The 13,868-nt window shown below is 36.9% G+C and overlaps 1 long non-coding RNA gene across 1 annotated transcript; it reads right to left on the reverse strand.

Annotated features, from left to right (window-relative positions):
- Positions 1 to 4,355: 4,355 nt before the first annotated feature.
- LOC142176409 (uncharacterized) lies at positions 4,356 to 8,571 on the reverse strand. The gene is made up of 2 exons (XR_012704982.1): positions 6,405 to 8,571; positions 4,356 to 4,549 (listed from the first exon to the last, which is right to left on the reverse strand). It is a non-coding gene; the product is annotated as an uncharacterized LOC142176409 (long non-coding RNA).
- Positions 8,572 to 13,868: the final 5,297 nt, after the last annotated feature.

Below are 13,868 nucleotides of genomic sequence, written 5' to 3' on the forward strand. Positions count from 1 at the left end.
AACGTAGTTCCCTTCTCGCTAACGCGTAGGTCAAGACCCCAGCCCTTCGCGAACGTGAGACCTCCCTCTCAAACGCGAAGGCCAAACCTTCAACTCCACATCCTATCCCTTCGCGAACGCGATGGCTAGTTGCGAACACAAAGAACAACTGGTCTGCAACACACCAACAGTTTTTCCGCAACTTCAAACATCAAGAAATGGTCTTGTTAACCACCCAAAACTCACCCGAGGCCCCCAGGACATCAACCAAACATACCAATATATCCTATAACCTCATTCGAACTTGTTCCAACCTTCGGAGCGCAAAAAACAACATCAAAACACCTATTTCTTATCGGATTCAAGCCTAAGAATTCCAAAAACTCTAAAAATATGCTTTTGATCAAAAAGTCTATCAAACCTCGTCCGAATGACCTGAAATTTTGCACATATATCCCATTCAACACTACGGAGATACTCCAACTTCTAGAATCCATTCTGACCCTCGGATCAAAATCTCGCTATCGAACCGGAAACTTCAAAAATTCAACTTTCCGCATTTCAAGCCTAAATTAGCTACAAACCTCCAAAATATAATCCGAACACGCCCCTAAGCTCCATATCACCCAACGGAGCTAACGAAACCATCGAATTTCCATTCTAAGGCCGTATCACACTGTTCCAACTACAATAAACTTTTCAACACTTAAGCTCTCATTTAGGGACTAAGTGTTCCAAAACTCTCCGAAACTCAAAACCAAACATCCTGGCAAATCAAAATAGCAGAAATAAACTTGGAAAAAGCAGTTAATGGGGGATCGGGGCATAAATTTTTCAAACGACCAGATGGGTCATCACAATTTTATATAGTGACAGTCTATTATATATAAATTGTATAGTGACAGTATATTTAGGCCTCATTTGTTTTTTTAAAATTAAGACGTCTGAATCTGAATACACATCTGAATATCAAGATGTGTATTAAGATTAAGACATCTGAATCTAAATACAGATCTGAATATGTTAAGATATATATTAAGATCTGAATACTAAATAATTAAGACTGTTTGATTTTTAACATTTGAATGTATAAAAGTTAACTTTATTTGAAAACTAATAAACATAAAATTCAAATGAAATACTAACTAATCTAATATTCTATCAATACAATATATACTTTTTAAAAATATGATAGTTGTTGGTGGTGATGGCTAACGGGTAAATGTTGACTAGATGCGGTAGTTGGTGGTAGTTTTGGCTGATGATGGTGGTTCATGCTAGTAGCTAGTAGTGATTGGTAGTAGTGGCGATTATGATTAAGGATGGTGGTGGTGATAGTTAATATGGCGGGTGGTGGCAGTAGTTGTGACTAAGGCCTCATTTGTTTGCACTTAATAGAAGTCTGAATCTTAATTATTCAGATCTTAGTTATTAAGTTTGTTTATTTTTAAAGTCTGAATCTCAATTAATCAGATCTTAATCATTAAGTGTGTTTGTTTTTTTACTTCACAGCCAATTAATGGGTCTGAATAGGTCTGTATGATTAAGATCCATAACAACAACAACAACAACAACAACAACAACAACAATATTCCCAGTATAATCCCATATGTGGGGTCTATGGAGGGTAAAGTGTACGTAGACCTTACCCCTACCTGGGGATAAGGTCGTCATTAAGATTCTATTATACATATCCATTATTGATTGTCGTCACCACCTACCACCACCACCACCACTACCATACCACGACCACCACAACCATCATCCTCAATCATAGCCACCACCATAATTGATTACCAACACCCACCATCTACACCACTCCCACCACCATCATTCTCAAACACAAACAACACTCATCCACCTCAACTACCATAACTAGCCACCCATCACCATAAAAACTGCACATCATTATTAATTACCACCACCCACCACCACCTTCCTCAATCACAACTACCACTACCCCTGCTATTATTAACTATCACCACTCACCACCACCATCCTCAATCATAATCGCCGCCACTACTAATAAACACTAGCTACTATCCTTAACCACAACCATCAACCAAACCTACCACCAACTGACGCCTCTAGTCGGCATTCACAAGCACCACCATTAGCCATCACCGCCATCAACTACCATATTTTAAAAAAAATATATTTTTTATTGATAGAATATTAGATTAATTAGTATTTCATTTAAATTTTATATTTATTAATTTTCCAATAAAGATAAATTGTATACATTCAGATGTTAAAAATCAAACAGTCTTAATCGTTTAGTATTCAGATCTTAATACACATTTTTATATTTATATGTGTATTCAGATTCAGATGCTTTAATCTTAATAAATATTTTAATATTCAGATGTGTATTCAAGTTCAGACGTCATCATCTTAAAAAAAATAAAAATAAATGAGGCCTTAGTCTAGCCTCGGGCATGCCTAATTTGGTGGTCGGCCTCGTTTGGCTCAATTGATCATGTAATTTGTTATTATGAAAATAAGTCATTATGTAGGATCATTTCTTACCATAATTGGATATCAACTTAAAATTTATAATTTATTATAGTAATTTGTAATATTTTGGTTCGTTATTCAATATAATTGTATTTTTATGTTATAACTTACTTCTACTTCATACTTAACATAAAAATGAAATTACAAGTTATAACTTTAAAATTCAAAAATATAGTGGATATAATACAATACAATGTTTTTTATTTTGTTGTTGATTTACTTTTTTGGGTCTAGAAAGTTCAATCTTAATGTACTATTATAACGACCCAAAGGGTCATCACCTGTTTTTTTACCCGTTATGAGCTTCCGAGGCCTTGAAAACCTCATTTAGAGTGTCACACCTCCTTTTTACCCGTGCCCGCAAGGCGTGGAGGGAGTTTTTCCAATTAAAGGACAATCGAAACGGGATTTGTTTATTTAATTCAGAGTCGCCACTTGGGAGATTTATGGCGCAAGTCACCGGTTTAATCCCGAATCGAGGAAAAGAATGACTCTGTTAACAGTCTGCGAACCAGAAATCCAGATAAGGAACTCTGTTAATCTGAGAGAAGGTGTTAGGCATTCCCAAGTTCCGTGGTTCTAGCACGGTCGCTCAACTGTTATATTTGGCTTAAATATCTGATTTTTGATACAATTATGAACTTATGTTCAAATTTTAACTATTAGTAGCTTTTATTATTTTTATTTATTGTTATAATTTTACGGAAGATTGCAACATTGTGAAAACGTATCTCAAACCACGTCGCAATCAATGCACCCGTAGTTATCGACACATTTCAACTCCGTTGAGATTTGTATTTGGGTTACATAAATGCACACTCATATTTAAGAAAATAATTTATTAAGGATGCGCCTGAAGCGACTAGCGTATCGTTATTTTGGGAAGAGGCCGTGAAAATTCACTAGACAGCCAACTCCAAAGTCTATCCGGTTATTGAGTACTTTTATTGAGGGCCCCGCAATATGCAATTTATTGTGGCGAGGCACGCCTCCTTTATTTTAAGAGCAATCCTAAAATTTCTACATTTTTATTTATTTTTTCTCCAAATAAAGAAAGAAAAATCCTGATTAATTACGAGCTTAAAAATAACGAAACATAACATACTAATTGCTAGATTAAGACAAATATTAATGGAAAGGAATTTTACTAAAAAAAATAAAAATAAAAAAAATCGAAATTATAAAAATACGAAATCCGACAACTAAAATTCAAAAAGATCCTGATTGTAGCTAGCTTAAAGCTTACCTTGTTATATAAATAAAAGGGAACTATGGAAATTAATTATTCAAAACCATCTAAAGTTAGATTTAACCATAATTATTAAAGCTTATTAAAAGGTTTATTAAACTTAAACGTTGACTCATTTTTTGCTCAAACTCGCACCTAATGGATTAATGCTCTTAGCCTTGCAACGTTGAATCATCCATTAAAACATCATTTCAGTTTTTCTTTAAAAAAAATGAAAATAGTTTGTAAAAAATATATTTTTTTTTTATTTTTTACAAATTTCTTTTTCTTGTTTTTTTTACAAAAAAAAAAACTGAATAAATGACGAAAAAAATAAAAAAAATACGAAAATATTTTGTTAAAAATAACTTTTTTTTAGTTTTTTTTTTTAAAAAAAACAAAAATGTTTGTGAGCCTGCGGGTTCTACATAATTAATGGCCTATTATATTTGCCTAATATTTGCGGGCCTTTATTACTAACAATTTAAAGATAGAAAAAAAAACTCAACTTGCTTCTATTTCAAAATTTGCAAATTCAAATCTTGATTTTACTAACCTTAAGTCGATTTCCCATATTGAATATTTACTAAACGATTTGAATGCGATTTTAAACTAAAAATTAACAAATCCGAAACTAATACTTATGGTATTCGTACCGACACCCATCCACTAGTCCCGCAGTTTAATACTTCACATAATACATACTTCTACCATTTATATAACATGAGACACATAATGAATATTTAACTAAAAATACGAATATTCTATAATTTAAGAAAACTTAAATCTTCAATACATGTGTTGAAATGATTCAGAGTAGTGTACCTGGTATTTGAATACAAAGAAAGGAAGAATAGGATCAGCAGCAGTAGAAACAGCGCAACAGCAACGAACAACCAGTAGTCGAAAAACCCAGCAGTAGACTTGAAAGCCAAATACAAATCCCAGCAACCACTTAATAAAGTAATAATCGAAGTCCAATAGAGAATTAAAAAGAGGCAGAGATCACACTCAGGAATACAAGGAAATAGTATTCGGATATTAAGAAATACTCTTTCTTCTGATTAAAAGTCTGTTTTTATTTCCTCTCTAGTTCTCAAGTTTCTTCTCTTCTAAAATTCTTTTTCAGAAATCTTTTTCCAAAAATTCTCTCTAAAAATTCCTCCTTCTAAAATAATTCCCCCTCTAAATGTCAAATGAGTCCCCCTTATATACCAAAGCAAGACCCCCTTTTACCTCTTTTACTTTATTAACCCAATATTCTTCCACTATGTGCACCCTTTAACTTCAACATGGGCCCCCGTGTTCCCTCTTTTTGAAAAGTAGTCAAAATAGGCCCCCATGTTCCCTCTTTTTGAAAAGAAAAAAACTTCATTACCCACCTTTTCCTTTTTACTTTTATCATTATGTCGGGTCCCCACTGTAATTAAATAATCTGTAATTGGTTAATTCCCGTTTTACCCCTAAAACTACTGTTACGCCCCGATTCAAAAATCTGTTCAACTTCAAAATTATCTAAGAACCTAAAATTAAATTACCAGCTATAACCAATCCTTAATCCAGTTCAATCAACAAATTCAAACTTAAACTGTGAACAACAAATCAACAATCGGAATTATTTTGACTGAACGATATTTTTACCAACATATATTTGCAGATTCAATAATATTAACAAATTCAACATAATCAACAAATAGATTTGAGTTTCTAAATTCAATAGCCAATTGATCTTTAAACTAAATCTAACAACATTATAACCAAGATGAATATTCAAATTAAATCAAGCATTTAAAACATAAATTCACATTAAATCATCGGATTAAGAACGAACTTCAACCAAAAGATGAACACGAATTTAATCTAAACTAATCAATAAAAATGGACGATTCGAGTGATTAAACTAACATATTTCTATATTACAACTAAATTCTTTTAAACGAATAAAAATAAACCGAAGAAGAAATAATTGATTGAATTTCAACTTGAATCTAACAACATTAAAATTAAATTAACCATTTCTTTTTTAAAATTAAACTAACAATTTCTTTTACATTAAAAATAAACTAACAATTTCAATTTGAATCTAACAACATTAAAATTAAGCTAACAATTTCTTTTACAAATTAAACTAAAATTAAACTAACAATTTCTTTTACATTAAAATTAAACTAACAATTTCAATTTGACTCTAACAATATTAAAATTAAGCTAACAATAAAATTAACAAGAAACAAACTGAAAAATAATTAATTAAATTTCAATTTGATTCTAACAACATTAAGAATTAAACTAACTATTTCTTTTACAAAAACAAATAAAACACATGAAATGAACTGAAAAACAATTAATTAAATTTCAATTCGAATCTAACAACGTTAAAATTAAACTAACCATTTCTTTTACAAATTAAACTAACAATTTCAATTTGAATCTAACAACATTAAAATTAAACTAATAATTTCTTTTACAAAAATAAATAAAAGCACATGAAATAAACTAAAAAACTAATCAATTAAAGTTGTATTTGAATTTGAAAATTAAATCAACAAAACATATGAACAACTAGAAAAATTAATTCAACGATAAACATGAACAAAACAAGAATCGAACATTTACCGATTTTAGATCCGAGAATATCAAAACAAAAATACGGACAGAAACAAAACTTAAACCCACTAACCGGATCGAAACGACGATCGAAGAAGATGGTCATTTGGCGTCATTTGAAGACGACACAACGACGATGATGAAACAAGAACGCAGCAGCGACACGATCCGGAGCGGCCATGGCAGCGATGATGAAGCTGGAAGAAGCAGAAGCATCGGGCAGCAGCAACACGACGGAGCCATGGCAGCAGCAACACGACGGAGCAGCAGCTATGGAGAAAAAAGAACGGAGTAGCAGCTATGGAGAAAAAGGAACGGAGCAGCCATGGACGACGAACACAGCAGCAGCAGCACGACGGAGCAGCAGCGACAGGCTTCAGCAACATCTGGGCGCATCCATGGTAGCAGCGAAGCGACGAAGAAGAAACAACCAACAGCGACGAAGAAGATGATGGTGGAGTGAACGACGTGAAGATGTCGAAGAAGAAGAAGACACAGTAGTGTGTGTGTTTCGTTGTGTGTGTGTGTGTGTGTGTGCGCGAGAGAGTGTATGCATGAGTGTGTGTGTGTTGTCAATGGGGAGGGGCAGCCATGGGAGAGTTTGGAGAAGGAGAGGAAGAAGAAGAGGGGGGGGGGGGGTCGGGTAGCGTTTCTAGCTTTAGTGTTTTTTGATTTTTTTTTTGTTTTTGTTTTTTTTTTGTGAAAAATGAAAGAAAAAAATAAAAATGGGGTTTGGGTCTTTTTGGGTTATGGACTGGGTCGACCCAGTTCGAAATGTACTGGGTCCTTTGGGAAGATTGGGTCTCTTTGGGCCTCTGACTTACAATTGAAGAAAAGGCCGTATCTGATCTCTTCTATTTTTATCCTTTTCTATTTATTCAATTTCCTAAATAATAATAAAGCTAGAATGCTATGATTAAATTATAAAACCCAAAATTATCTGGAAATACTAATTAACTCTTAATAACAATTAAGACACAATTAAATAGCGACTAACGAGAAAATCACACAATTTGGACATTAAGTGCTAAAAATGCAGAGTACATTATTTTTTATAATTTTTTCATTTTGTAAACAAACTTAATTAAATATTAAACGCAAATGCGACATATTTTTATATTTTTTATTAATCTAACAAATAAACATGCATAGACAAAAATGCAAATAATTACACAGAAATGCCACGAAGAACACAAAAATTGCACACAAAGGAAAATTATTTTATTTTGAATTTTTGGGAGTAATTCTTTCATAGGGCAAAATCACGTGCTTACAGCTGCCCCTCTTTGCCCGAAGACACGAAGGGTTTTCGTGCAAAGATAAAGCTAGCGATTTTTGCCCATCCGAGTACTCCGTGTGAAGCATTTTTTTTTTGAAAAAGGTTTAACCGAACCTTTGCTTCAAAGGTTTCCTACATATCCCTGGCTAAAGGAGAATCAGGTTAATGTAGTTCGGGAAGTTTTGGTAGCTGGGACTACCATGGGACTGCAATGTTATTGTTGTTGCATGCTATTACCACTTCTTACCGCTCTCCTTGTTACACCGTGCTTAAAAGAAAAATCAAGAAGTTAGTCTAGACTACGGATTACAAGATCATATCTATCTTCCATTTGTTCTTGATACCTTGCTTTCTTGTCGGCTTGTGTTTCTTCCGGTGCTTTTCTTCCGAGAACTTGGGGATGACACTGGCCTTTTGCTTTTCTGAATACCAGTTTTCGTCATTTTGTTCGGTCCGCTGGGGATATGGCTTCCTTCATTAAGCTTTCGGTGGTTCCTCTAGGGATACGACTTTCTTCATCAGATTTGTTATGTTGGGCATAATTTAATGTTCACAGGCCGCTTCTTTCAGGACGCATCTTTTGACTCATGCGCTTGAATTTGTGCTTGCACTTCTTGTTGCGAGTTGTATTTAGTACCTCTAAGAAATATGATTATCCACCGTTAGTCAGTAATGTGAGTTGGCTACCTTCTGCTTTCCGGTGTTGGGGAGTTTTATTATTTCCTGCTAGGGATTCCTGTTATAACCTTCTGCCTTCCGATGGGTTACTGATTTCAAGATCTGCAGTATAAGACTGAAAAGTATTCATCTCATTATACAGGTGGGCGCCTGAGTGCAAAAATATGAAATGTATGCCCGCAACATACTGGTGGGTGACCTAGGACATCAAATGAAAACAGAAATGTATTCCCGCATTATACTAGTGGGCGCCTAGGACATGAAATGAAAAACAGAAATGTATGCCCGCATTATACTGGTGGGCGACCGAGGACATAAAATGAAAAACAGAAATGTATGCCCGCATTATACTGGTGGGCGACCGAGGACATGAAATGAAAGGACTGAAATGTATTCCCGCATTATACTGGTGGACGCCTAGGACATGAAATGAAAAACAGAAATGTATGCCAGCATTATACTGGTGGGTGACCGAGGACATGAAATGAAAAGACAGAAATGTATTCCCGCATTATACTGGTGGGCAACCGAGGACATGAAATGAAAAGACAGAAATGTATTCCCGCATTATACTGGTGGGCGCCTATCCCGCATTATACTGGTAGGCGCCTAGGACATGAAATGAAAAACTGAAATGTATGCCCGCATTATACTGGTGGGCGACCGAGGACATGAAATGAAAAGAAAGAAATGTATTCCCGCATTATACTGGTGGGCAACCGAGGACATGAAATGAAAAGACAGAAATGTACTCCCGCATTATACTGGTGGGCGCCTAGGACATGAAATGAAAAACAGAAATGTATTCCCGCATTTTACTAGTGGGCGCCTAAGACATGAAATGAAAAACATAAATGTATGCCCGCATTATACTGGTGGGTGACCGAGGACATGAAATGAAAAGACAGAAATGTATGCCCGCATTATACTGGTGGGCGACCGAGCACATGAAATGTATTCCCTTGTTATACAGGTGGGCGCCTAATTGTTAAAGACATAAAATTATTCCCTTGTTATACAGGTGGGCGCCTAATGCTAAAGACATGGAATGTATTCCCTTGTTATACAGGTGGGCGCCTAATGCTAAAGACATGGAATGTATTCCCTTGTTATACAGGTGGGCGCCTAATGCTAGGTAATAACTTGAATTTGTTTCCTCGTGTCTTCGAGAAAATTTTCAACGTTGGCAGAAAATTTTCTGCCCTAGTTCTGGTGCTTTTCCTTATGGCATGTTTTTCGCCATTAATAAGATTTCCTTTTCCTGCTTCAAATCAAAGCAAATTTGTTAGTTTTAAAACATGGTGAGTGGTCGTGCCACTCCTGCTGGGGATGGTTATTCCCTTTCTCCCTTATTCCTGTTTGGCATTCCCAAAACTTGTTGGGGATGATGTTATTCGCTGGGGATAACATTCTGTTGGGGATGGTTTTTCCATTTATCACTTCTCCGTTCTGTTTCTCGAAACTTGCTGGGGGTTATTTTGCTGAAAATGCATTTTCCTTTCCTCCCTTCCCACTCTATGTTATCCGACTACCTCGGAACTTTGGTCGATAATCGGTCGGAGTTCTGCTGGGGATTCTCTTGGAACTTAGCCCACAATTTCTTCAACCTGCTGTTTTTCCGGTTCTTTCCCGTACTTTCCTTGCCATTTTAGACCAATATTATTCGGCCTTGCAACCAACGTCTTTTGTCTTATTGCCTTGTCTCTGGCCTGTCCTCTTCTCATTTTGTATTGTACCATTTTGGCAACTGGTAGTAAGCTTTGAAAGACCTTTCTAAAAATTAAATTTCTGGAGAAAGTCTTTTAAACAAAGAAATGAAAGGATAGAAAAAGAGAAAATCTTTCTAAACAAATGCTGGAGAAAAGAAAAGAAATGAACTTATCTGGGTGGTATAATCGATTCCAACGATCATGTCGTGCATTTCGGATTAATCAACCCAGTCTATTTGTGTCGATCAAGCTTTCTGATATCCTCACTTGCTAGGGATAAATAGGCGTCCCAATTCTTCGCAAAATGCGGATCCCTTCCGCCAATCCATCTTGTCACCTCATAGTGCCCTTCGAGGGATTTTCACTAATAAGACTTTCTCATTTCTCACAGCTCCCGTTGCCTTATGGTGCCTGTGAAGGTTTTCACCGATAAGACTCTCTCATTTTGCTTTTCTCAGCTTACGTTGTCTGATGGTACCTCTGAAGGCTTTCACCGATAAGACTCTCTAATTTTGCTTCTCTCAGCTGGGGATTGGAGTATTACCGGTAAGATTCTCTCTGCCGGGAATTCTATTGGCTATCAATTCTTTCAGCTCATGATCCTTATTCAGTCGGGGACCAACGTGTTATCCTCGGCTTTCATTTGACTGTCTTGGCACCTCTCGGATACTGATCGGGAGGTCTTTTTTGGACATCAGTATGGGTTTTATGTGGGACTTAAAAAAGGATATAAAAATTCAAAATAACTTTGATGGGTGAAACATTACAACTCTTAAAATCAAAAACCTTCTTTTTTTCAAAATTTTAAACATAACTTCTGCCTCAGTTTTTCTTGGGAATTTTTGACTTTTGTTACATTACGACCGAGCCGTGAGGCGCCTACGTATCCTCTTTGAGGAATCAGGCCGAACGTAGTTCACTCGGTTCCATTATTTTTCTCGCGAACTTCCTTCTTCTTTTTTTGTTATTATTTTCCTTCTTTTCTCTCTTTTTCTTTATTTTTCGTTTTTGTTAATGATTTCAAGAGAGGGGTATGAAAGAATAAGTAAAGCTCAAAGGGGTAAAGCAAGGGTTAACAATGTTTGGATAGAAGAAAGAATTGCCTCCGTCATTTTATTATCCGATAAACACCAAGTACAAACAAACAAATAAACAACAAAAGGAAATTACACGTAATATCTCTTGACTACATCAGAATTGATAGCCATGTCGATGCATCTTACTTTGACATATGTCAGACATAAAGCGCCATTGGATAATACTCTGGTCACGACATACGACCCTTGCCAACTCGGAGCGAACTTGCCTTATGCCTCAATCTGATGTGGGAGGATCCGTTTCAATACCTGCTGCCCTACTTCAAATTTCCTGGGGCGCACCTTCTTATTGTATTCTCTTGCCATTCTCGTCTGATATAATTGGCCATGACATACTGCTACCAATCTTTTTTCATCAATTAAGCTCAACTGCTCTAGTCGGGCTTTGACCCATTCATCATCATCAATCCCGGCCTCAGCGACAATTCGAAGGGATGGAATTTCAACTTCTGCTAGTATTACTGCTTCAGTTCCGTATACCAACAAATAAGGAGTTGCACCTATTGAGGTACGAACAGTAGTGCAATATCCCAACAAGGCAAATGGTAGCTTTTCATGCCATTGTCTGGATTCTTCAACCATTTTCCTCAATATCTTCTTTATGTTTTTGTTGGCTGCCTCAACCGCCCCATTCGCTTTGGGCCGATATAGGGTGGAATTACGGTGTGTAATCTTGAACTGTTCACATACTTCTCTCATCAAATTGCTGTTAAGATTAACACCATTGTCCGTGATTATCACTTTCGGGATCCCAAAACTACAAATGATATGAGAATTTACAAAATCCACCACTGCCTTCTTGGTTACTGACTTGAAAGTTTTGGCTTCAACCCACTTAGTGAAATAATCGATGGTTACCAGAATGAACCTGTGACCATTTGAAGCTGCCGGTTCAATAGGCCCAATGACATCCATTCCCCATGCCACAAATGGTCATGGTGTTGACATTGTGTGCAATTCCGTTGGTGGAGAATGAATCAGATCTCCGTGTATCTGACACTGATGGCATTTTCGCACGAAACTGATACAATCATGCTCCATAGTGAGCCAATAATATCCAGCTCGCAGAATCTTCTTTGCCAATACATATCGGCTCATATGGCCCCCACAGACTCCAGCATGTACCTCTGTCATCACTATCGTGGCTTGACCTGCATCAATACATCTCAGCAATCCCAGATCTGGGGTTCTTTTATACAACATTCCTCCGCTGAGGAAAAATCCATTTGCCAGTCATCAAATGGCTCTCTTTTGATCTCAGGTTGCCTGCTCCGGATATATCCTCATCCTAAGATATTCCTTGACATCATAAAACCATGGTTCACCATCCATTTCTTCTTCTATCATGTTGCAGTAGGCATGCTGATCACGAACCTGAATATGCAATGGGTCAATAAGGATTTTGTCTGGATTGTGCAACATCGATGCTAAAGTGGATAAAGCATCGTCCACCTCATTTTGAACTCTCGGGATGTGTTTAAACTCCACTGATTGAAATTGCTTGCTCAGATCATGCAAACATTGTCGATAAGGTATAAACTTTAAATCACGTGTTTCCCATTCACCCTGAATCTGATGTACTAGGAGGTCTGAGTCTCCCAAGACCAAGACGTCCTGAACATCCATGTTTGCAGCCAATCGTAGGCCCAAAATGCATGCCTCATATTCAGCCATGTTGTTGGTACAATAGAAACGTAGCCGAGCTGTAACAGGATAGTGATGTCCTGTTTCAGAAATAAGTACCGCTCCTATTCCAACTCTTTTCGCATTCGCAGCCCCATCAAAGAAAAGCTTCCATCATGGTTCCTCGGTCAGTTCTAACTCCTCTATATACATCACTTCTTCATCTGGAAAATACGTCCTTAAAGGCTCGTATTCTTTATCAATAGGATTCTCAGCCAAGTGATCGGCCAGTGCTTGGGCTTTCATGGCCGTCCTCGTCACATAGACAATGTCAAACTCTGTGAGTAATATCTGCCATTTTGCCAATCTCCTTGTAGGCATAGGCTTCTGGAAAATATACTTCAATGGATCCAGGCGTGAAATAAGGTAAGTGGTGTACGACGACAGATAATACTTGAACTTCTGTGCTACCCAAGTTAGGGCACAACATGTCTTCTCAAGATAAGTGTACTTAACCCCATAGACTGTAAACTTCTTGCTGAGATAATAGATGGCCTGCTCTTTCCTTCCTGTGATATCATGTTGCCCCAGTACACACCCAAATGAATTCTCCAGTACCGTTAGATAGAGAATCAACGGTCTTCCTGGTTTAGGTGGAACCAATACAGGTGGGTTTGACAGATACCCTTTGATTTGGTCGAAGGCTTCCTGACATTCTGTCGTCCACTCTATTGCAGCATCTTTCCTCAGTAGCCAAAAAATAGGTTCACAAGTCGCTGTGAGCTGAGCGATGAACCTACTGATATAGTTTAACCTTCCCAACAGACTCATTACTTCTGTTTTGTTCCTCGGTGGCGGCAATTCCTGGATGGATTTGATCTTTGATGGGTCCAACTCAATGCCTTGCCGACTGATGATGAATCCTAACAACTTTCCAGATGGAACACCAAATACACATTTGGCTGGGTTGAGCTTAATGTCGTACCTTCGAAGTCTTTGAAAAAACTTCCTAAGGTCTGCTACGTGGTCTTCCTGGTGCTTGGATTTGACGATCACATCATCTACGTACACCTCAATCTCTTTGTGCATCATATCATGGAACATAGTAGTCATTGCTCTCATGTAATGAAAACTGTCTTCTCTGCATCTTG

The sequence above is a fragment of the Nicotiana tabacum genome, chromosome 22 (assembly GCF_000715075.1).
Source record: "Nicotiana tabacum cultivar K326 chromosome 22, ASM71507v2, whole genome shotgun sequence".
NCBI lineage: Eukaryota > Viridiplantae > Streptophyta > Magnoliopsida > Solanales > Solanaceae > Nicotiana > Nicotiana tabacum.